Raw genomic sequence first — 26,299 nt, 5'->3', positions numbered from 1 at the left:
AGCAAACAAGTTCCATGCAAATCCTGGATCAACAGATTTACTTCACACTCTAATTTATAGACTTTAATACAGGACATAAATTCTACTTAAAAATAACTTTCTTGCTGGACTTCCTGTTATAGTTCATACAGTAACTGAAAGGCATCTGTGAGAATGTGAATTGTATATGAATTACTTTCAAAAATTAAAATGCTGAGATTTAAATCATAATTGGAGATGAAGGTTGACTGTCTTAAAAATTATTTCAGTGGCAATGTGTTGTGCAAGACCACAACATGAAAGGTAAGCTCTTAAATGCAAGACTGACATTGTTAATCTCACGAATGTAAACATGGGGGTCTGAACTTCCTAATCTTCGGTGGGTCGAGGCTTCTATCTGCCCCTTGGTTGTGCCCCTCACCCTGGCCCATTTGTTCAAAAACCTTGGGCGGATGTTGGGGCCATTTGTGGGACTCCTTGGGATGTGTACCTCAGGTGGGGATGGGGTTATTTGCTGTGATTCCAAGAATCACTTGAAAAAAATTAGCATGTGCCCATTTCTCTATTATACCAGTTTCCCTAATGCAATTGATCACTTTGTGATTGATTGTATTAGGGAAACTGGCCACTTAAAATTCTACCCCTCCCTCCGTCCCGCTCTCCTGCTGAGAAAACCAGCAGTGCTGCCTGACTGAATAGTAAAATAAATTCCAACAACTCCATCGGTAGATCGGCAGTTTCTGCCGACAGGTTTTTCAGAGCGCCCTCAACACCTTCCTTATCTGTGGCCCTGTACTGGGGGAAGAAACTCCGGACCCAGGCAGGAAATGTTAGATCTAAATTGGAATCCAGGCCTGTGGATTTACTGCTCATTTTTGAGTCCTCTTTGGACTGAGCAATTTGGGTAAATAACGCTTTAATAGAGATAGACATAGAAGATAGGAGCAGGAGTAGGCCATTCAGCCCCTCGAGCCTGTTCCGCCATTCAATGCGATCATGGCTGATCATCCAAATTCAGTACCCTGTCCCTGCTTTCTCCCCATACCCCTTGATCCCTTTAGCCTTAAGAAATATATCTAACTCCTTCTTGAATACATTTAATGAATTGGCCTCTACTGCCTTCTGTGGTAGAGAATTCCACAGGTTCACCACTCTCTGGGTGAAGAAATTCCTCCTCATCTCTGTCCTAAATGGCTTACCCCTTATCCTTAGACTGTGACCCCTGGTTCTGGACTGTCCGACCATCGGGAACATCCTTCCTGCATCTAGACTGTCTAGTCCTGTTAGAATTTTTATAAGTTTCAATGTGATCCCCTCTCATTCTTCTAAACTCCAGCGAGTATAAGCCCAATCGACCCAATCTCTCCTCATACGTCATACCTGCCATCCCAGGTATCAGCCTGTTGAATCTTCGCTGCACTCCTTCCATGGCAAGAACATCCTTCCTCAGGTAAGGCGACCAAAACTGCACACAATACTCAAGATGTGGTCTCACCACGGCCCTGTACAACTTCAGCAAGACATCCTTGTTCCTGTACTCGAACCCTCTCACTACGAAGGCCAACATACCATTTGCCTTCTTAACCGACTGCTGCACCTGCATGCTTACCTTCAGCGACTGGCGCACAAGGATGCCCAGGTCTCGTTGCACTTCCCCTTCTCCCAATCTATTGCCATTCAGATTATAATCTGCCTTCTTGTTTTTGACACCAATGTTGTGAACCAAACATTTTTACACCAGTGATCTGTCATAGACAGTCATTTTCACTTTGTCTATACCTTTCTGGCCTATGGTTAGACGTCTTTCAGATGAGATGTTAAACCGATGCCACATCTGCTCTCTCAGGTGGACGTAAAAGATCCCATGGCGCTACTTCGAAGAAGAGCAGGGGAATTATCCGCAGTGTCCTGGCCAATATTTATCCCTCAACCAATATAACAAAAACAGATTATCTGGTCATTATCACATTGCTGTTTGTGGGAGCTTGCAGTGTGCAAATTGGCTGCCACGTTTCCTACATTACAACAGTGACTACTCTTAAAAAAAAAGTACTTCATTGGCTGCAAAGCACTTTGGGACGTCCTGAGGTCGAGAAAAGCGCTATGTAAATGCAAGTACTGTATTTTTTTTTATATAATGCTATATTATATAGAATTACATAGAAGTTACAGCACAGAAATGGGCAATTTGGCCCAACAGGTTTATGCTCCACACAAGCCTCCTCCCACTCTATCTACTTCATCTCACCTATCACCCATCTATTTATTTATTCCTCATGTACTTATCTGTGTTAGACATAAGCAAATAATGGTCAGATTTACAGTTCAGAGTTAATTTTGGAGATGTAGGTGCATATTCCTGTATATATTGGCCGCAGGTCAGAGGGATCTGTATATAATTCAACAATCTATGTCAGCCATTTATTTTTAAGTGAAAGAACACTTGTTGGAGCAGGAAGGCGTGTGGTTGTAAGGCTCGCAAAATTCTACAGACTCCCCCAAACCAAGAAAAGAAGAGATATTGGACTGTTTGAAGGAAATATTGGGCCAAAAAGGACTTAAAATCAAAACCCCAGGATTTCTGCTAGTTTAAAAGGCATGTTCAGGCCTGTGGAAAAGCTGCAACAAAAGGAATGGGTTGGACACTGTGGGACAGACAGTTTGAGTATTGGAAAGGCCAGATTGTCTGAGAATGTTCTGCACTGTCCCAGTCATTCTACATAAAGACAATAAGCCCACGGAAAAGACTGTTCCCGCCGAAACCTACAGGGCCATCAAGAACATGAATAATACAATACATGTCAACAAAAGAGACCCTGGCCCCAACAGGAGAAAACAATCAAACAACAGTTTAAACCACTCAGAAAGATTTCCCAAAACACTTTGCATATTCGAAGCAATCCCGAAACCAGTTAAAAGGCCAATTAAAAATAGATGGGACCAGCCCCGAAACTCGATGAGAATTTAAACCTATTAAAATTAACAAGCCCGCCAAAATTAACAATGGACCAGAGGAGATTTGGTGGTCAGACAAGCCAGGCCTCAACACAGTATAATTGAGGCCTGCTTGTTCAGAAAAGACAGTTGAAAACGGGCAGTTGAGAAAGAAGACAGTTCGACAGTACAGTTCGAGTTGAGAGAGTCAGTTGAGGACACAGCTCAAGAAGGTTCAAGTTCAGTATAGGAGAGAGAAAGCACAATTCAGAAAAGGTATTACTCATTATCATCATCACCGTACTTAGTCGGAGGATCGGAGACTTGAGGAAAGAAGAATGAAACGGAAGAAAAAGGAAATCGTGGCAACCAAAGGCCTCAAGAAACCAACAACTAACAATATTACCACCAACTAGGTAATATTGGGCCAACGCGACCAACAAGAAACCAACCAACAAGAAGTCAAAAATTCGTAAGTTTGTTTCCACTCTACAAGCTAGCTTGACTTATCCCTGGGTAAGATTTGACACAAAAGACTCTAAAAACTATACCTAACCAAAGGAAATTGGGTACTTACCCGATCAATCCAACTACGCCTCCAACCGCATCAGCGGACAGGTGAAGACTGATAATCCAACGCAGGTGCAGTCTTCTACCACGTACGGGGTACGGCAGGCCCCAACCACCACAACTAAAGAGAACCCCAAAATCGTGAACCTCTACAATCTGTCAAGAAAGTCATTTGGTGAGCATTTCCTGGTCCTCTGGATTTCAACCTAGTTAGGATAGTGGGATTGGGAGGGTAAGGTATTTTTGTCTATTGTCATTCTCCCTCGCAGATTCCGAAGTGTTCCCCCTTTTAGAGTATAAGTTTTATTGTATTGTATATTTTCCTGTCTCAAAATAAAAATCTTAATTCTTTTGACCAACTCAGGTGTCTGTTGCAAGTTCATTACAACCCCCAAATAAGTCCAAAGTCTAGAACCAAGGGAGTGGGGGCGATTCGAACAGCTCAGGGAGTCAGAGGCAAAGCTGACCACACACACCACCCCTTACATGGTGCCCCCTGCACATTGTTATTAAGTTACAGATGGTGTTTATCAGTGATGGAAGGGTCACTGCAACTGGGAAACTTGCTATTTCAGTGCTCAGTTACAGGGTATGACTGCTTCCTGCTGTCCTGGCTGCCCTTCTGACATTGAGTAGTCATGTGGGAATTGCTGGAGGTGGCACACACTGCCAAGGCCACCTCCTGCCATGGGCCTCAATCCTGCTCTTTGTTGATCACCTTCCTTTGAGGTAGGGTTGACAAATCTGGTTGGATATATTCCTGGAGGACCTACTGCCTCGAACCGCCTCTCCCCACCCCACACTTCTGCCATTAATTGCCCGACCTATCCATCCTCCTGGCGGCCCACCTTTCAACAGTAATCAGAAAGTGAACAGATTCCTCATTACGCGGTTGGATGATTATTGACTGTCAGTCAAACAGCCTTTCCTCCCATATTCAATATTTTTATAACTAATAAACAAAAGTGTTCACAGAGAATTTGAGGAGGATGCAAAGAGGCTTCAAGGCGATTTAGACAAGTTGAGTGAGTGGGCAAATACATGGCAGATGCAGTATAACATGGATAAATGTGAAGTTATCCACTTCAGTAGGGAAAACAGAAAGGCAGAGTATTATTTAAATGGTGATAGATTGGGAAATGTTGATGTACAAAGGGACCTGGGTGTCCTTGTACACCAGTCACTGAAAGCAAACATGCAGGTGCAGCAAGCAGTTAGGAAGGCAAATGGTATGTTGGTCTTCATTGCAAGAGGATTGGAGTACAGAGTGTAAGATCTTAATGATCTCTGAGTTCTTGGACAAGATACCAATAGGCAGCAGCCAGTATGTTTGAGCAATAGATCAAGTTTTATTAAGCATACAGCGTAATATACTTAATATTAGGTGATAGTTTTAATGAGTAGCTCACAGCCCTTGGTCTCTGGGACCTCTCGGACACAGATGACGTCGTCTTAAGTCTGTTCCTTTGTTATTGCAGTACATCTGTGTAAAGTTGTTCTTTGAGTATCGAGGTTTTAACCATTTTCTTATCAACAGTTGGTTTTGCCAGTGTCCATATATGGTCTTTAACAAAATCACCTTTTGGTTCTAATGGTCAAAATACCATTGTCACTCAGACTAAGGTAGCATCCCACCTTTCCAGTATTTTTCCACCAACTTTGCCATGTTCAGTGTTATCTTGTTTATAGTTTTTCACCCCATTGGAATTTACTTTATCTCTTTCATTTCTAGCTTCCCTGGAACAAGGCCTTTATACCAAGGGCCCAGATCAGCGCTGTTTCACTAGTGTTGAGGTATCCAAACTAGCTCACTTTAATCTACCAGATAAATACCTTATCTCCGTGATCTCTCTCATTTTATGTCATTATACGAAATATTTTTAAAATATCGTTGCAATTAGTTTTGGTAAGTGAATTCTAATTTCCACTTAGCATCATAATATGTTTATTTTAGCAATTTAACTTTCACTCGCAGTCTGTGGCTGTTTGTTATCAAAACTTAGTCAAAACTGCTTTTGACTGTCCTTCGCAGCTGCATTTTGAACAAGTCTTAGCTTTTTAGTTACCCAGGAGTAATTATGGGTAATATTATTTGGTCAATGGCTACACTTGAATTTATATGTATATGATTCTCGTCTACTAAATATTTCTAAATATCAGCCTTTTGTACAAGTGCAAGGATGTCTTACTAAAGTTATACAGGGCCTTGGTGAGACCACACCTGGAGTACTGTGTGCAGTTTTGGTCTCCTTACCTAAGAAAGGTTATACTTGCCATAGAGGGAGTGCAGCGAAGGTCCACCAGACTGATTCCTGGGATGGCAGGACTGTCGTATGAGGAGAGACTGGGTCAACTAGGCCTGTATTCACTAGAGTTTAGAAGAATGAGAGGGGATCTCATTGGAACGTATAAAATTCTGACAGGGCTAGACAAACTGGATGCAGGGAGGATGTTTCCCCGGGCTGGGGGGTCTAGAATGAGGGGTCACAGTCTCAGGATACGGGGTAGGACATTTAGGACTGAGATGAGGAGAGTGGAATTCTCTACCACAGACAGCTGTGGAGGCCAAGTCACTGAATATATTTAAGAAGGAGATAGATAGATTTGTAGACACAAAAGGCATCAAGGGGTATGGGGAGAGAGTGGGAATATGGTATTGAGATAGAGGATCAGCCATGATCATATTGAATGGTGGAGTAGGCTCGAAGGGCCGAATGGCCTACTCCTGCTCCTATTTTTGTATGTTTCTATGCTTCTAAAAAAAAAACACAATTTTTAATGTCCCTATGATTTTTCTCATGGGTTCTCAGCATCCTAGAGGTTAATCTTTAATTTCTGGAGACTCCAGGACAATCATGGAGGTTTGGCAACCCTACCTTGAGGTCAAAAATAAATAGAGTCCTCCTTCTCTGGGTCACAGACAGTAAAGCCTCGGGTACAGAACCTATACGTTTGTGGGTTCTGTCCCCTGGCGAAGTGCCGGCCTCAGACATTGCAGTGAGCCACTTTGTTACAGACACACCATGGCTGACTCGCCCCTTTCAGCTGCTGTAATACTATTGGAATTTCTTCCTCGTTTCCCATCACCTCCCCCCCACCCCCACCTCCCGCCCCCGAGGAGGACTCCCAATGGACGGTGCTAATAGCACCAAGAGCCTGTCTTGAAAACTTAATGGAAGTTCAATGAGGAAAATTGGGCTGGTTCTTGGCAGTGGAACACCGATGGGTGGAAGTGCAGCTTCCAGTGTACTTCCAGTGGTAGATTCCTTCACCAGAGGAAATAGTTTAACTGTATCTACTCTACTGAATCCCTTTATCATTTTAAACAACTTGATTAGATCACCCCTCAACCTTCTAAACTCAAGGGAATACAAGCCAAGTTTATGCAACCTGACCTCATCATTTAATCCTTTAAGCCTTGTGACATGTATCTTGTCATTCATGTGGAAATGCCTTATGAAATGATACTGGGCAGCCTGCTGGTGGCGCTGTCCAGGGATTCTATAAATACTCGAGCGTGGGCCCAGCTTGCTCAGGCCATTCTTTAACATAGAAAACATAGAAAACATAGAAGATAGGAGCAGGAGTAGGCCATTCGGCCCTTCGAGCCTGCTCCGCCATTCAACGAGATCATGGCTGATCATCCAAACCCTAGCACCCGGTCCCTACACCGACAGCCATCCCACCCAAGCCCTATCCCCGTAACCCCATGTATTTAATCCCCCCTAACACTAAGGGCCAATTTTTATCATGGCCAATCAACCTAACCCGCACATCTTTGGACTGTGGGACGAAACCGGAGCACCCGGAGGAAACCCACGCAAACACGGGGAGAATGTGCAAACAGGAACTAGTGAAGGGCACAACTAGATCTCCATGTTGAAAAACAGTTGATTAAAGCCTTGTTTAATACTTAGACCAAGTGCCTAGTAGTTTTCTTACGTCACCTTGCTATAATTCTGGTGAATCTGCATTGCACCCCACTCCAAGGCCAATTACAGCAGTGCCCCAGCAGTTACTCTGCTGCACCCATGTGCATCATGTCCTCATGTGTGAGATGGACACCTGCTAACCATAAGCACTCACTAATAAAGAAAGAACGAACTTGCATTAATATAGCACTTTTCACAACCTCAGGATATCCCAACGTGCTTTACAGCCAATGAATTACTTTTGAAGTGTAGACTTGTTGTAATGTAGGAAACGTGACAGCCAATTTGTGCACAGCAAGATCCCACAAATAACAATGTGAAAAATGACCAGATATTCTGTTTTTGTGATGTTGGTTCATACTTGAGGGATAAATATGGAAGAACATCCTGCCCTTCTTCAAAATAGTACCATGGGATCTTTTACATCCACCTGAGAGGCAGACGAGTCCTCGGTTTAACGTCTCATCTGAATAACAGCATCTCTGACAGTGTCACCTAGACTATGTGCTCAAGTCTCTGGAGTGGGACCCAACTGTCTGTAAGCGCTGTCTTACTCCCAGTTTCCTGTGCAATCATACTTTGTGCCAGTGTAAACAACATTTGTACTGGGAAGTAGAGAGGAGGGAGGAAGTGAAGGAATCTGCTTTGTTTATTTTTGGTCTGTTTTATGATCAGTCTTTATGTCTCTGTGATTCTTCCAGTGAGAGTTAGAGAATGTTTCCAATGCAAGTGACATCTACCTTCAATACAGTAGGTTGAGGAGTATAAATGAGTGCCTTTTTTAATCATACCACGATTTTTTAAAGGTGACTGCAGTTATACCATGGGACCTGATTGAGGTGAACCGGTAATAAGAGAATTCTGAAAATCAGAACTAAGAACATGCAGGGTGGTCCCTGAGAATGTGAAAAGTGAGGTTACGTTTGGGGATATTGGCCCTTTGTTAATGTGTCCCTGATAAGTTGCCAGGGTCTCTGGAGAGATCTGTTGAGGAGGTGTGGTTTGGAGTCAGCTGTTTCAGTTTTAAAATGAGTTTCAGAGCTTTGTGCCTCAGCCCAGTCACCGTTGATGGGCCGTGGAGTAAGTAACCCTCTCATCTCACATACTCGTGCTAGCAAATCCACTGGCAAGGTGAGGAAGGTGTTTTTTTTAAATATAGGTTTCACACCTTTATGAAATGCAAACATAGTCTTGTATCTGCAGTTTACATGAAGGTGTGTAATGGGGAGAGTTTTGGAAGGAGATGTTTAATTGACTATCTTGGATGAAGGCTATGGTAGTAGAGAGAACTTCCATTCTGGGACATAATTAGCTACATTAAGGTTACTATGTATGGACTATTTGTACATTTGTTTATGCAATCTGATGGGATTGATAAAAAGTTTGTTTTGAAGCTACCAGATGCAGTGATAGATTTGAGCTTCATTAAAACTTCAAAGTGAGATGATTATCTGCACTTTTTCGCTTTCCTTATAGTGCAGAGAGTCAACCGAAGAACTAAAAACACACATTTGCATGAAAGGGACCTGAGATTGTAAGTGGAACTTAAAATGTTTTCATTTGCAGGTGTGGCGGGCAAAAGTCGCGACGACGGTGTAGCCACCGTGTAGAGTCGGACAGGTAGGAAAAACCGGCACTCCCCTCTGGATGTGTATCTGGGGAAACTTCTCTCAGCCTTGTAACCTGTCAGCGAGATCACGGTCTCTTCTGGTTGTAAAATATTCTAGATTGTACTGGCGTCTTCTGGTTGTGTAGATTACGCTGTGAAACTGTTTTAAAAGTTCAGCTGGAGAACATTTAGAACTCTTTTTTGTGACCCCAGGTACTGAATTTGCAACATGTTTATTTTATTTGTAATGGAGCTGTGCAATAACTTGTAGAGAAACAGAGACTGTATAATAATAACAATGTACGGGAGTTTATGAGAATACAATAATAGCCCAGAGGTTGCTGGAGGATGACAGGGGTTGTCTGATTGGTGCAACCTCCGTACTGGATACCGAGCATTCAGATGCTGCAATTAAATACAAGACTTAAAGTGCCTCAGAAAACTACAATGTATAAAGGAATTGAACAGCCGAAGGAAGAAGGGTTCTAAGGGATTGCATGTGATGTATTCACTGCTGGGCGGAAGTGCTTGGAAATTTTAATTCTCTTAATAAAGTAAGAAATTGTGTTAATGTTCATGCTTAGAATTTGCTGGAGGTAAAATCTCATATGACAATGCACCGTGAAATTATAGTGTAAAAATAACTTTAAAAAATAGTAAAAAGACAATTAAAAAATCATCCAGTGTGCATTGCAGTATTAGAATCATAGAAATTTACAGCACAGAAGGAGGCCATTCAGCCCATTTGTGTCTGCGCCGGCCGAAAAAGAGCTATCCAGCCTACTCCCACTTTCCAGCTCTTGGTCCGTAGCCCAGTAGTTTACAGCAATTCAAGTGCAAATCCAAGTACTTTTTAAATGCAATGAGGGTTTCTATCTCACTGCCTGAAAGGGTGGTAGAGTTCCAGACCCCCACCACCCTCTGGGTGAAAAAACTTCGCAACTCCCCTCTAATCCTTCTACCAATTACTTTAAATCTATGCCCCCTGGTGATTGACCTCTCTGCTAGGGGAAATAGGTTCTTCCTATCCACTCTAGGCCCCTCAAAATTTTATACACCTCAGTTAAGTCTCCCCTCAGACTCCTCTGTTCCAAAGAAAACAACCCCAGCCTATCCAATCTTTCCTCATAGCTAAAATTTTCCAGCAAACAAGTTCCATGCAAATCCTGGATTGACAGATTTACTTCACACTCTAATTTATAGACTTCAATAATACAGGACATAAATTCTACTTAAAAATAACTTTCTTGCTGGACTTCATGTTATAGTTCATACAGTAACTGAAAGGCGTCTGTGAGAATGTGAATTGTATATGAATTACTTTCAAAAATTCAAATGCTGAGATTTAAATCATAATTGGAGATGAAGGTTGACTGTCTTAAAAATTATTTCAGTGGCAATGTGTTGTGCAAGACCAGAACATGAAAGGTAAGCTCTTAAATGCAAGACTGACATTGTTAATCTCATGAACATAAACATGGGGGTCTGAACTTCCTAATCTTCGGTGGGTCGAGACTTCTATCTGCCCCTTGGTTGTTCCCCTAACCCTGGCCCATTTGTTCAAATATCTTGGGCGGATGTTGGGGCCATTTGTGGGACTCCTTGGGATGTGTACCTCAGGTGGGGGTGGGGTTATTTGATGTGATTCCAAGAATCACTTGAAAAAAATTAGAATATGCCCATTTCTCTATTATACCAGTTTCCCTAATGCAATTGATCACCTTGTGATTGATTGTATTAGGGAAACTGGCCACTTAAAATTCTACCCCTCCCTCCCTCCCGTTCACCTGCTCTCCACAGCCCCATCAGTAGATCGGCAGTTTCTGCCGACAGGTTTTTCAGAGCGCCCTCAACACCTTCCTTATCTGTGGCCCTGTACTGGGGAAAGAAACTCCGGACCCAGGCAGGAAATGTAGATCTAAATTGGAATCCAGGCCTGTGGATTTACTGCTCAGTTCGAGTCCTCTTTGGACTGAGCAATTCGGGTAAATAACGCTTTAATGTTGTGAACCAAACATTTTTACATCAGTGATCTGTCATAGACGGTAATTTTCACTTTGTCTATACCTTTTTGGCCTATGGTTTGACGTCTTTCGGCTGAGATGTTAAACCGATGTCCCGTCTGCTCTCTCAGGTGGACGTAAAAGATCCCATGGCGCTACTTCGAAGAAGAGCAGGGGTATTATCCGCCGTGTCCTGGCCAATATTTATCCCTCAACCAATATAACAAAAACAGATTATCCGGTCATTATCACATTGCTGTTTGTGGGAGCTTGCTGTGCGCAAATTGGCTGCCGCGTTTCCCACATTACAACAGTGACTACACTTAAAAAAAAGTATTAATTGGCTGCAAAGCACTTTGGGACGTCCTGAGGTCGAGAAAGGTGCTATGTAAATGCAAGTATTTTTTTACATAATGCTATATTACATAGAATTACATAGAAGTTACAGCACAGAAATGGGCAATTCGGCCCAACAGGTGTATGCCGGTGCTTATGCTCCACCCAAGCCTCCTCCCACTCTACTACTTCATCTCACCTATCACCCATCTGTTTATTTATTCCTCATGTACTTACCTGTGTTAGACATAAGAAAATAATGATTTACAGTTCGGTGTTAATTTTGGAGATGTAGGTGCTTATTCGAGTGTATATTGGCCCCAGGTCTGAGCGGTCTGTATATAATTCAGCAATCTATGTCAGCCATTTATTTGTAAGTAAAAGAACACTTGTTGGAGCAGGAAGGCGTGTTGTGCCCCCTGCACATTGCTATTAAGTTACAGATGGTGTTTATCAGTGATGGAAGGGTCACTGCAACTGGGAAACTTGCTATTTCAGTGCTCAGTTACAGGGTATGACTGCTTCCTGCTGCCCTGGCTGCCCTTCTGACATTGAATAGTCATGTGGGAATTGCTGGAGGTGGCACACACTGCCAAGGCCACCTCCTGCCATGGGCCTCAATCCTGCTCTTTGTTGACCACCTTCCTTTGAGGTAGGGTTGACAAATCTGGTTGGACATATTCCAGGAGGACCCCCTGACTCGATCCACCCCTCCCCACCCCACACTTCTGCCATTAGTTGCCCGACCTATCCATCCTCCTGGCGTCCCACCTTTCCACGGTAATCAGAAAGTGAACGGATTCTTCATTACGCGATTGGATGATTATTGACTGTCAGTCAAACAGCCGTTCTTCCCATGTCCAATATTTTTATAACTAATAAACAAAAGTATTCACAGAGAATTTGAGGAGGATGCAAAGAGGCTTCAAGGCGATTTAGACAAGTTGAGTGAGTGGGCATATACATGGCAGATGCAGTATAACCTGGATAAATGTGACGTTATCCACTTCGGTAGGAAAAACAGAAACGCAGAGTATTATTTAAATGGTGATACATTGGGAAAGGTTGATGTACAAAGGGACCTGGGTGACCTTGTACACCAGTCACTGAAAGCAAACATGCAGGTGCAGCAAGCAGTTAGGAAGGCAAATGGTATGTTGGCTTTCATTGCAAGAGGATTTGAGTATAGGAGCAAGGATGTCTTACTACAGTTATACAGGACCTTGGTGAGACCACACCTGGAGTACTGTGTGCAGTTTTGGTCTCCTTACCTAAGAAAGGATATACTTGCCATAGAGGGAATTCAGCGAAGGTTCACCAGACTGATTCCTGGAATGGCAGGACTGTCGTATGAGGAGAGATTGGGTCTGTTGTGTCTGCGAGTAATAAGACACAAGACGGCAGGGGAACGGTACAACAGGTGTTTACTCAACGTGGCTGACTCTGGAACTGAACTGTACAGATTACTACTCAGTGCTATATACAGGTGTGGTTACTGCCGGTACTGCAGTATACATGAGCTGTAAAAAGTAGTTCCCCCCTTAAAGGTATATACATTACAATTCCTCCCCTTTTAGATTAACAGTACCATAACACTCATTTAACAATTAAATATCAAACTAATTACAATTAAGACTTTTAACATACAACGTTAGCTGAAAATAGTCCATTTATATATTCAGTCTTTGGGGAGGCTTCCTGATCCTTTCTGGATAGCGCCTTTCCCGAGTGTCTCGCTCTTGGTGCAGAGGCGATTCTGGCACCCTGTCATCGGTTGGGTCATCAGCTTCCGATGCTACTGTTTCTGGGGTAGATGCGACCTGTACACTGGGTTCCTCACCAGGTATGTATGGGCGAGACATGGGGTTGACTTGTTCCTGTGACTCTAGGATCTGGTCAGCATGGCGTCTCACGATGTTCTCCCCAACGTCCACTGTGTACATTAGTGGGCCCTGCCGTGTGCATATCGTTCCTGGCTGCCATTTTTCAGTTCGGTAGTCGCGGGCCAAGACTGGTTATCCTACATTGAAGCTCCTTGTTGGCTTCTCATGGATGTGCTGGAATTGCTTACTCTCAACATCTCTTCGTACGTTTGGTCTGAGCAAATCCAGGCGAGATCTTAACCTTCGGTTAAAGAACATCATGGCCGGGGCCTGGTTGGTGACTGCATGTGTCGCATTCCGGTAGGCGAACAGGAAATTGTAAATTGTCCACCTTATGCTGCAGCGGAATGTTGTCATTGTACATAGCCTTTATTGCCTTCTTAAAGGTTTGTACGAACCTCTCAGCCAATCCATTTGTGGCTGGATGATACGGGGCGGATGTGTAATGCCTTACCCCATTCTTCTTCATAAACCTCCGGAACTCTTCGGACACAAACTGTGGTCCGTTATCGGAGCAAATCTGTTCTGGCAAGCCATTCCTGGCAAAAATGGTCCGTAGGACTGCAATAGTTTTCTCCGTGGTGGTGGAGGACATTTTGATGACCTCAGGCCATTTCGAGTGCGCATCCACGGCTATTAAAAACATTGAGTCCATGAATGGACCAGCAAAATCAATATGCACCCTTTGCCATGGAGATGAGGGCCACTCCCATGGGTGTAGAGGGGCATGTGGTGGTGCATTTTGGATTTTCTGGCATCCTGAGCAGCTCTTGGTCAGGTCCTCGATTTGTTTATTGCTTCCCGGCCACCACACATAAGCCCTGGCAAGGCTTTTCATTTTTACCCCTCCCAGATGACCCTCATGAAGCTCATTGAGCACTCTATCCCTTAACTTGGGTGGAATTACCACTCGGGATCCACACATCAAGGTCGCCCGGCACACTGACAGCTGTTCTCTTCTTGTCGAGAATGCTGGCAACAGTGAGTCGCCATGTGCTGTCCACCCCTTCACCGTGAAATCATATACCCGAGACAGTGTCGGGTCATTTCGGGTCTCCTGTTCTATATGAGCATTAGTTACCGGTAGGTATTCCACTATAGTTGAATGAAATATTTCGACAGGATCCACTGCTGGTGCTTCCTCCGCAGTAGGCAGTGGCAGGCGTGCTAGCCCATCAGCATTTCCATGCTGTTTCGTGCCCTTATATTCAATCTCATAGTGGTGCGCCCCTAGAAAGAGTGACCATCTTTGTAGTCGTTGCGCAGTCATCACCGGAACGCTCTTCTTCAGATTAAAAATGGAGACAAGAGGCTGGTGGTCAGTCAGCAATTGAATTTCTGCCCGTGCAGATAGTGATTGAACTTTTTCAGTCACCACACTCGGCTGAGGGCCTCCCTGTCAATCTGGGCGTAGTTACGCTCGGCTGAGGTTAGTGATCGTGACGCAAAGGCTATTGGCCTCTCTGAGCCGTCCGAGAATTTGTGCGACAGCACCGCTCCAATGCCGTAAGGTGACGCATCACACGCCAACTGAACTGGTAGTGCCGGGTTGAAATGGACCAATACCTCTTTCGATGTGATTAGTATTTTGCTCTTCTGGAAAGCTCGTTTACATTCGTCACTCCACTTCCATGGCACCCCAGTTTGCAGTAGGGTGTTCAGTGGGTGTAGTATTGTAGACAAATTTGGCAAGAACTTATGGTAGTAGTTTACCAGCCTGAGGAACGACCTCAGTTGTGACACGTTTTCCGGTGCTAGAGCCTTGACTACTGTCTCAATCTTCTCTGGGGACTTATGTAACCCCTCTTTATCGATAACGTGGCCACAATATGAGATCTGTTTTTTAAAAAACTCGCATTTGGGGCGGTTAGCTCGGAGCCCATATTCCTTCAATCTAGTGAGCACCTGCTCCAGGTTGGCGAGGTGATCACTGTCATTTTCGCCCGTGACCAGGATGTCGTCCAAATAACACTGGGTCCCTGGGATCCCTTGCAGGACTTGTTCCATTGCCCTTTGCCAAATAGCCGGAGCTGATGCTGCCCCGAATACCAGCCGGTTGTATTGGTAGAGACCTTTATGGGTGTTGATTATGAGGTATTTTTTTGATGCTTCTTCTATCTCCATTTGCAGATACGCCTGGGCCAGATCAATCTTAGTGAAACGTTTCCCTCCAGATAGCGAGGCGAAAATATCTTTAATCCGCGGAAGTGGATATTGTACGGTGTGAAGGACTGGGTTCACTGTTACCTTAAAGTCCCCACAGGTGCGAACCTTCCTTGGTTCCCCAGGCGTGCTGCTCAACGACTTTTTCATCACAGGGACGATGGGTGTAGCCCACTCGCTCCAGTCTACCTTGGACAGTACTCCTGAACGTTCCAAACTCTCCAGCTCTGCTTCGACGGCTGGGCGGATCGCATAAGGTACCGGTCTGGCCTTAAAAAATTTTGGGCTTGCGTTTTCTTCGATTTTAATTGTTGCTGTCATGCCTTTTAGTGTTCCGAGTCCTTGCTGGAACACTTCTTGCGCGTCGGTTAGGATCTTTGACAGTCACCCAGGTGTGACGTCGTCATCCTTTTTGGCAGCCACAGTCAGTGCTTGTATGGAATGCCAATCCAGCTGTATTTTCCGGATCCATTCACGTCCCAGTAATGTTGGTCCTCCATCTTGCAATACATACAGGTCTAGTTTTGGTGTTTCCTTACTGTTATATATAACGGTCACCCTTATTTTTCCTTTGGGGTAGACTTTTTGCCCCGTGTACGTCTTCAAAATAATTTTTGTGTCTCTCAAGGGTATGTGTGAGAATAGCCGCTCGTAGTCCCATCGGTTTATGACTGTTAGGGCTGATCTTGTGTCCAATTCCATTTTTACCTGGACTCCTGCTATCTTGAGAGTGACCCAAATGGTTTGGTGATCCTCCGTTTTGATCACATTATGTAGTTTCAGACAACTCAGCTCCCTGTTTTCGGAGTCGGTGTCACTCTTTTGTTCGTCTGAACTATTCTCCGTCACCTTATGTACCTTCTTGTACTTTTCTTTTGGAGATTTCTTATTGCTGGTTTTCTTTCCCGACCTGCAGACTCGTGCTATGTGTCCTACTTTTCCACACTGTCTGCACACTTTGTCTTTGAACCAGCAATCATTGCGGTCGTGTGTTGTTCTGCCACAGCGATAGCACTTCTCTGTTCTGTATGACATTTCGTTTGTGCCATATTCTTGCGGTCTCTGTTGTATCTCTGCAGCGCCCCGTGCTGCTGCTTCATATGATACCGCAATGCTGAAAGCCTTGTCCAGTGTAAGGTCCTTTTCAGATAAAAGCCGTTTCTGGGTTCCTTCACTTTGAAGCCCACACACAAACCTGTCCCTTAAGGTATCTGCCAGTCCCGTTCCAAACTGGCAGTGTTTCGATAGTTTGCGCAGTTCTGTTAAATATTCAGCATTGCTTTCATCCTTATGCTGGTTCCGTTTGTGAAACTTGAATCTTTCTGCTATCAGCAGCGGTGTGGGGTTTAAATGTTCCTGTAGTATCGTCACTATGCCTCCAAAACTCTTTTCCACTGATTTCGCTGGGGTTACTAGATTTCGTAATAAGCCATACGTCTTTGCACCCATTAAATTTAACAATACCGGCGCTTTCTTGTCATCTGACACCTCATTTGCCTTGCAGTATACCTCTATTCATTCAACATATGTAGTCCAATCTTTGACTTCATTTTCAAATGCGGTGATACTGCCACTCTTCGGCATTTTGGGTGTGGTTTAAAATGGCTTAAAATGTCATCTCTCGCGCTTTCCTTCCTCCCCCGCTGCTTCCAACGCCGCTCTCGGCGGTCCTCGTGGCAATGGCGGCGCCCTGTAGGTTTCACGCGCTTCTCCTGCGCTGCTGCCAACGCCACTCTCGGCGGTCCTCGTGGCAATGGTGGCGCCTCGCGGGTTTCTGCGCGTCTCTCTCCCTCTCCTTGACGCTGCTCGGCCCCTGAACACCGGCTGCATCCTGTGTGCTCTGCCCTCTCTCTCTCTCCCCCGTCGACGCTGCTCGGCCCATTGCTGTGCCGCTCGGTCAGGCTCTAGCCCGCCGCTGTCCGGGAAGGGTCTGCGCACTACCTGTTGCCAGCCCGTTTCGCTGGACCACCGCGACTGGAAAGCCAAGCCTGGCTCTCAACAGCCTCCCCCGCAATTCTCGAGTCTCTGCTGGATGACTGGGCGGTTGCCCATGGTTGATGCCCGTGTCTCTGGCCTTGACCTCCAATCTACTGGTCTCCAGGAACGAATCCCTGGGAGGTGATGCAGAGTTGCAGGTAGGATCGAATTTGTCTCGTCGCCAATGTTGTGTCCGAGAGTAATAAGACACAAGACGGCAGGGGAACGGTACACAGGTGTTTACTCAACGAGGCTCACTCTGGAACTGAACTGTACAGATTACTACTCAGTGCTATATACAGGTGTGGTTACTGCCGGTACTGCAGTATACATGAGCTGTAAAAAGTAGTTCCCCCCTTAAAGGTATATACATTACAGGGTCGACTAGACCTGTATTCACTAGAGTTTAGAAGAATGAGAGGGGATCTCATTGAAACTTATAAAATTCTGACAGGGCTAGACAGACTGGATGCAGGGAGGATGTTTCCCCTGGCTGAGGGGTCTAGAATGAGAGGTCAGAGTCTCAGGATACGGGGTAGGACATTTAGGACTGAGATGAGGAGAAATTTCTTTACTCAAAGGATGGTGAACCTGTGGAATTCTCTACCAGACAGCTGTGGAGGCCAAGTCACTGAATATATTTAAGAAGGAGATAGATAGATTTGTAGACACAAAAGGCATCAAGGGGTATGGGGAGAGAGCGGGAATATGGTATTGAGATAGAGGATCAGCCATGATCATATTGAATGGCGGAGCAGGCTCGAAGGGCTGAATGGTCTACTCCTGCTCCTATTTGTCTATGTTTCTAAAAAAAAACACAATTTTTAATGTCCCTATGATTTTTCTCATGGACACCAAGAGCCTGCCATGAAGACTTAATGAAAGATCAATGAGGAAAATTGGGCTGGCTCTTGGCAGTGGAACACCGATGGGTGGAAGTACAGTTTCCAGTGTGCTTCCAGTTGTAGACCTGCCACTGAGCTAAATCCAGCCCGATCTATATTTTAGCTTAGCGGAGCAGTCATGACTGTTACTTTCTACTTACTTGACGTGTTAGTTAAGCTTGATAACTATTGTAAAAGCTACAGAGTATCATTGCCACAGTTCACTTACTCTTCACTATCCATTAAATGAGTTAGGCAATAAAACCCTAAGTTACAGACTAATCTAGTGTATCCTGCCGCCTTCTGAAGTAAAAAAAAATCACGTGAGGGCACGTGATAAAAACCAAAACAAAGTGAAGAGAGCTTTTGATCCCTGGACACGCTACAAGTGAAAGTACTGTCTGAGGCATGGGGAGTGGTTTGAAATGTGGAACTAGAAAATATCTAGACTTTTTATTAAAAAAGCATCAAAAACCTCGAAATAGAAATACTACATTTATGGATCACTCCACACAAACTTCAAGCTTGTGGAGAAGGCATTTTGTTCCTGAGGCACTGACTGTGTCTGTGTCCACATAGGCTGACCTTGCCCTATAACACGACATTAGCTGTTTTCATTATTTCTTGATGCTCTCAGCATGTGCCAGATGTGTGCCAAGATCACGACCAGCAATTTCCTGTGTCAGCATCCCTTAAAGGTAGGCTTTGATTTCCACCCAAGAAATGTTTGGGGTTAGGAACGGTTCCATTCTAGCAACCAGACTTTGAAAGTTCCGCTGCAGGAAGCCTTCCAGCAAAGAGTGGCTCCATTTTATGGTGATTCTCTATAGCAGTCTATCTCCTCCAAGTTAATTATGCTGGTGACTCCGATTGAGCCAGCCACAATGCAGGGCTTCAGCTATCGCACTGCTGCCCAGCGGTCTGCTCCCACACTGCTCTGGCTATGCATTGTTGCATGGAGATGTTTCTCGAAGTGATGGCACATCTCAATTTCCCTGTTGCCCCGCTCAAATGATGAGAGTAGAGTTGTTCATCATGGAAGCCCAGGCAGCTACTTTATCAGAAGATGTGGTACCTTCTCCTGCAGGGCTATCTTTGGACTCGGCAGAAGAAGGGACTGGGCCACCTCCATCCTAAGAGGCAAACACTGATGCCCAGCATCCGCCCCCGCCCCCTCCCCACGAGGTGAACACTTAAAGGGAGCACAAGGTTAGGAAGTGGAAGAGACACATCATACGCTTTGACTAAGGATAAGCACCAGAGCAAAATGCATTGAATGCAGCAGCAGCAGACACTGTCACTTCACCTGACGAAGGAGCAGCGCTCCGAAAGCTTGTGATTTCAAATAAAGCTGTTGGACTATAACCTGCTGTTGTGTGATTTCTTACAAGGGTTAATAAAAGTTGTATTGACTGATACTAGAATGTGCCCCAACAGTCCTTTTGGTATGAGGCCAATTCAGGTTGTCAAGGAGAAATTATGTGGCATTTATGGATGCTGATGTACATCTGGGCCCAATAGAGAGAATATTTTTGTTCCTCTATTGGGTCTTTTCTAACTTTCTTACTCCAGATTATTTTGACTCTTGTATCTCATGGGAAAACCCCAACGCTGCAATGACTTCAGGTGTGTCTATCCTTGCCTTGAAATCTAGGAAAACACTTGGTAATGTATCGAGGAAAGAAATAGAAAATCCTGTCCTGTAATTGCTTTTAATGACTGGACGGATGTTCCTTATGTCTTCATGGGATCTATTCAGGAATCAGTGCTTGTTAAGACAGGGAGCAAATACCCTATATGCATGGACCCAACGGGCACTGTCGATTGGATTATCGACTCCAATATGTAGTACATAGTTTCTCTCTCCACGGATGCTGCCTGACCTGCTGAGTGTTTCCAGCATTTTCTGTTGTTATTTCAGATTTCCAGCATCTGCAGTATTTTGCAAATGTAGTACATGACTCTTTTTACTCAGAGAGTGGTTAGTGTAATGATATCAGCAAATAGTGATGTTATTTGCCTGTTTGATTATGATGCCTTACCAGCATGTTTGCATGTATTGATTACTTATGCCTGACCAGCAGAGGTCATGTGACAGAGACAAGCAGTTTGGTTTAGTTTCAGTTTCGTTCTAGATGGATCACTAGCATGGTGTCTCCTGTAATGCTGTATAAAGAGTTGAACAGACTTTAGATTAAAAGACATTCTCTTTCATAAATGTCTCGTCATTGAACCCACAAAGAAATCGATACAGTTAGAATGTGGAACTTGCTACCACATGGAGTAGTTGAGGCGAATAGCATAGATGCATTTCAGGGGAAGCTAGATAAGTACATAAGGGAGAAAGGAATAGAACGATATGTTGATAGGGTGAGATGAAGAAAGGTAATAGGAGGCTCGAGTGGAGCATAAACATCGGCATAGACCAGTTGGGCTGACTGGCCTGTTTCTGTGCTGTTACTTTGATGTAATCATATACTATACAATAACCAACTTTTGTAGCTCACAGTTGTGTGACACAGGCATCCAATCATCACTGTGAAGTTACTTTGTGCGAGTTGAAGCCTCTGCTTTTGCTGCATCTTGGTGCCAAATGATGGACAGAAAAGATAAAAGAAACAGTGGGCAGCATTCGTCATCATTTTCTAGTTTATAAATAAACCAATATCCCTGCAAGTATCATCTGAAAGCACCATTTTAGGGAAAAAATAATTCATCCTCTGAAATGAACAGGCCAAAGGAGCTATTGTGAAACATGCAGCTGCTGTTTGCAGGTACGGGGCGTGAAGAGAGTGGGAGCAAAATTCCTCCTCAGGAATGTGGAGTCAAGGGGTTGTGAGTCCCTGGCACAAAATTGTCTCACTTTTTTAACCCCTAATCCTTATGTGTCAGCTGTGGCTCAGTGGGTAGCACATTCGGCTCTAGTCAGTAGGTTGTGGGTTCAAGGCCCACTCCAGGGACTTATGCACGTAAAGCTAGCCTGACACTCCAGTGCAGTGCTGAGGGAGTGCTGCACTGTTGGAGCTGTCATCTTTCAGATGAGACATTAAACTGCGGCCCTGTCTGCTCTCTCAGGTGGATGTAAAAGATCCCATGACACTATTTTGAAGAAGAGCAGGGGAGTTATTCCCGCTGTCCTGGGCAATATTTATCTCTCAATCAACATAACAAAAAAGACAGATTGTCTGGTCATTATTACATTACTGTTTGTGAGAGCTTGCTGTGTGCAAATTGACTGCTGCATTTCCCACATTACAACAGTGACTACTCTCCAAAAAAGTACTTCATTGGCTGTAAAGCGCTTTGGTGTGTGAGAAAATTTGGGTTCCAGGTCATGTTCCCTAAGAACTGGTTCGAAAAATGTCCTCATTTGTTCCCTGTATGGTCCTTCCAGCCAGCAGAGAATCTAATCTAGATTTAAGTTTGGGTCCAGAGGTGAAAGGACAATCGTAGAATCAAACAGCACCGAAGGAAGTCATCGTGCCTGTGAAAGGGCTATCCAATTAGTCCCAGTGCCCTGCTCTTTCCCCATAGCCCTGCAAATTTTTCCTTTTCAAGTATATATCCAATTCCCTTTTGAAAGTTATTATTGGATGTGGTTCCACCATCCTTTCAGGCAGTTCATTCTAGATTATAACAACTCGCAGCATAAAAAATATTCTCCTCATCTCCCCCCTGAATTGGTTGCCAATGATCTTAAATCCGTATCCTCTGGTTACCGACCCACCTCTCAGTGGAAACATTGTGCTTACTGATTGCAACATTCGCAAAAGGTTACTGTCAGCAGGGCTGATTTTGATGCTCCTCCATGAAGTTTCGCCCGAGGTGGCTGGATGCCAAACATTTGGCCACGTGGCCTTTAGGAGCCGAGTCATTGTGCACTGCACTTTATGGTGGCCAATTTCTTCCATTTCACGATTTCTTACAGGGAGCAGTAAAGGAAGCTTTGCTACTGTCATGTGTGACCCTTGTGACCTCACCTCAGGCTCTTCGCCAAGTTATGGCAACTTGAAAAATTGGTGCATAGGAAGAGCCTGGGAGCTAGTGCGCTTAAACAGGATGCTCAAAGAGAGGCCACAGTATGAGTTGCTGGCAAAAGTAGGGTTTTTAATGACAATTTGCTCCATGTATTTTTGTTTGCTTTCCCGCCAGTACTTCCCTTCAATATTCTCGATTGTTGCAGCCACTTAAATCACACCATTCAAAGTAATAAGGACAGGAGTTCCTTTGGAGATGGGGCACCTGAATTGTTTTCTTTATTTGTTCTTGGGATTTGGCCATACTTGCAAGGCAGTATTTATTGCCCAACCCTACTTGCCTGAGGCATTAAGAGCCAACCATGTAGTTTGGAATGGAGTTGCATGTAGGTCAGACTGGGTAAGGGGTGGTAGGTTCCCTTCCCTGAAGGATAGTAATGAATCAGTTGGGTTTTTATGAGAATCTGGCAGTTTTCATGGTGAGTGTCTGGTGCTAATCCACAAATTTCTAGATTTGTTGAATTCAGTTTACCATGGTGGAATTTGAACTCATTGAATCATAGAATATTAGAATCATAGAATAGTACAGCACAGAAGGAGGCCATTCAGCCCATTGAGTCTGCGCCGGCTCTTTTGAAGAGCAGTCCAGTTAGTCCCACTCCCCCGCTCTTTCCCCATGTCCCTGCAATTTTTTTCTCCTTCAAGTATTTATCCAATTCCCTTTTGAAGGCTACTATTGAATCTGTATCCACCACCCTATCAGGCAGCGCATTCCAAATCCTAACCACTCGTCGCGTAAAAAAGTTTTTCCTCCTGTCGCCTCTGATTCATTTGCCAATCACCTTAAATCTGTGCCCTCTCATTATCGACCCTTCAGCCACTGGAAACAGCTTCTCTTTATTTGCTCTATCTAAACCCCTCATGATATTAAACGCCGCTATTAAGTCTACTCTTAGCCTCCTCTGCACCAAGGAGAACAACCCCAGTTTCTCTAGTCCATCCACGTAACTGTAATCCCTCATCCCTGGAATCACTTTAGTAAATCTCTTCCGTACCCTCTCCAAAGCCTTCATATCCTTCCTAAAGTGTGGTGCCCAGAATTGGACACAATACTCCAGCTGGGGCTGAACTAGTGTTTTATAAAAGTTTAGCATAACTTCCTGGCTTTTGTGTACACTGCCTCTATTTATACAGCCCAGGATCCCATCTGCTTTATTAACTGCTTTGTTAACCTGTCCTGCCACCTTCAAAGATTTGTGCACAAGCACGCTCGGGGCTCTCTGTTCTTGCAGCCTCTTTAAAATTGTACCATTTAGTATGTATGGTCTCTCCTCATTCTTCCTACCAAAATGTATCATGACATCATGACTCAGGATTGCTAGTCATTACCATAACCACTAGGCAGCATGATCTAAGAAAGAGCTTGCATTTATATAGTGCCTTTCATGACCTCAGGAAACCCAAAGTGCTTTACAGCCAATAAAGTACTTTTGAAATGTAGTCACTGTTGTAATGTCAAATGTGGCAACCAATTTGTGCACAGCAAGGTCCCACAAACAGCAATGAGATAATGACCAGATAATCTGTTTAAGTGATGTTGGTTGAGGGATAAATGTTGGCCAGGACACTGGGAGATCCCTCCTGCTCTTTTTCGAATAGTGGCGTAGGATCTTTTACACCCACCTGAGAGGACAGATGGGGCCTTGGTTTAACATCTCATTCGAAAGATGGCACCTCTCACAGTGCAACACTCGCTCAGCATTGCATGCAAGTGGCAGATTAGATTATGTGCTCAAGTATCTGGAGTGGGACTTGAACCCACAACCTTAGATGAAGAAGAGGATTTGATGAGTGACCAGCAAATGCAGGTGAAATGACACCCGAGGGATATTTTTCTGCACCTGTCACCACCTTGGAAACCTGAATTTATAGACCCTCCCACATCTACCTGGACATATTCGAGAAGACCCCGCTTTTTCCATCTCTACTTAACAAGACAGGCTTTGAACCTCGCAAGAAATTAGCACAGAAATGAAGAACACACTTACATGTTCCTTTCTCCAGATGGCAGTAAACTTCTTCCTGTTGTGTCGGTACCCTTTTTTACCTAGACACAATTAGAACTCAGAACTCAGAGATTCAAACATGAAGTGCTTTATTCGAAGGGAAATGGGAAGTTCTGGAGAGTTCCGAACAAAGAGAGCTAAACTTAACCAAGAGAACACCCAACCATTTATCTGCTGTGACAGCGCCACCACAGGTGGGAGGAGAACACACAATACATAAGATATTCCTCCCCTCTTAAATGGAAGGTCCACATTATTCCTCAACAGGTAAGTTACTTTCAATGCACTCAACTAACCTAGGGTAGAGGTAGACTGCCTCAACCCCTGACTTTACCCTGGGGTTTATTCTGCCCCAGTTTTGTGGGTAAGTCGCTAAGCCTACAGATCCAAGCGTCTTGGAGGCCGCCGCTCTCTGACAGGATACCGGTGGTCATCGCTGGCTTCCACAGCAGTAAGCATTGACACAGGCCTAGATGGAGAAGGTGCCTGTGTCAGTCGAAAGTCAGGAGATTGTACAGGTGGAACAGTCTCTTTGACTTCCTGTGTTGGAGAAGAGCACTGTGGCAAAGGATGCTGGTTTGCGGTATCATCCGGAAACAGTTCAGGCCAACCAGCCGTTGGAGCCTCTGTGGCTGTCTCTGCTCCTAGCAACAGTTGATCTGTGTGCCTTCTCCAGACGACGTCCTCAGCAGTCTCAACCGTGTAAGACACAGGGCCCGTCTGCGTGATCACCGTAGCAGGAACCCATTTCGGTCCAGTGTTGTAGTTTCGAGCTAGGACGTGCTCTCCAGGATGAAACCGTCTCTCCTTGGCTCTTTTCTCTTTCTTTTCAACTTGAGCTTGTTGTTGACGATGGACAACCTGCTCTGCCCTTGGAGGTTTGAGTAAGTCAAAACTTGTCCGCAACTGCCTCTTCATCATGAGCGAAGCGGGGGAAGTTTTGGTTGTGGCATGCGGCTCATTCCTGTAGGACAACAGGGAGCTGTTCAGACGTTGGTGGATTGAGCCCTGACCTTGCGATGCCTTCAAGGCGTGCTTCAAAGTTTGCACGAAACTTTCTGCCTGGCCATTAGTAGAGGGATGATAGGGCACAGACCTGATGTGTTGGACACCATTCACATGCAGGAAGGTTGCAAACTCCTGTGATACAAATTGTGGACCGTTGTCACTTACGAGTTGCTCCGGTGAGCCATAATGGCTGAACATCTCACCAAGTTTCTCAATTGTTTTCTCTGCCGTGGTAGACCTCATCACAGCGACCTCCGGCCACTTGCTACGAGCATCCACAACCACCATAAACATCTTCTCTTTGAAAGGACCATCGAAGTCCACATGTACTCGCTGCCACACTTCTGCAGGCCAATCCCAGGGGTGTAGGGTTGCCAGCTGTGGAGCATTCCGGACTCTTTGACATGGGGAACATGTTTTGGCTTTCTCCTCAATATTCCCATCGAGACCTGGCCACCAGAAGTAGCTTCTTGCCATTTCCTTCATCCGAACCATCCCACTGTGGCCTGTATGAAGTTGTTGCAGTATAGGTTCCCTCAGAGGTGGCGGAATGATGATACGGCATCCCCAAAGAAGACAACCTGCCTGGATGGAGAGCTCATTTCTTTTTGAAACGTAAGGTTTCAATCTAGGAGAATCTCCTATAGCTCTCCCTCGAATGCCATCGTCCATTACCTCAGACAGGACTGGATCGTTGCGGGTGTACCTTCGCACCTGAACTGCAGTGACAGGTGCCCCCTCCACTTGTCTAAAGTAGAAGATGTCTATCTGACGAGGCTCTGGGGGAGTAACAGGCAAGGGTAGCCTCGAGAGACCGTCTGCGTTGCCGTGCAAGTCTGATTTGCGATATTTGATGTCGTATGTGTGTCCTGACAACAGTAAAGCCCACCTTTGCATCCTGCTTGCAGCGAGAGACGGAATTCCGGTGTGGGGCCCGAAGATTGAAGTCAATGGACGGTGATCCATCAGGAGTGTGAA

General features: G+C 44.8%; 1 protein-coding gene across 1 annotated transcript in view; it reads left to right on the top strand.

The window, feature by feature from the left end:
* The first annotated feature begins 8,421 nt into the window (after positions 1-8,421).
* The window catches only part of LOC147117770 (collagen alpha-6(VI) chain-like), a 207,914-nt gene continuing 190,036 nt past the window's right edge, over positions 8,422-26,299 (top strand). Inside the window, exons 1-2 of the mRNA XM_085989030.1 lie at positions 8,422-8,546; positions 8,982-9,035. The gene's annotated coding sequence lies outside the window, so the exon portion shown is untranslated. The remainder of the gene's footprint in view (positions 8,547-8,981; positions 9,036-26,299) is intronic.

Source organism: Somniosus microcephalus, chromosome 5 (assembly GCF_052327205.1).
Source record: "Somniosus microcephalus isolate GS21.2 chromosome 5, FLI_Smic_1.0, whole genome shotgun sequence".
Lineage (NCBI taxonomy): Eukaryota > Metazoa > Chordata > Chondrichthyes > Squaliformes > Somniosidae > Somniosus > Somniosus microcephalus.
Note: the sequence above shows the minus strand (reverse complement) of the source record. Positions and strands in the feature narration are given on the sequence as shown.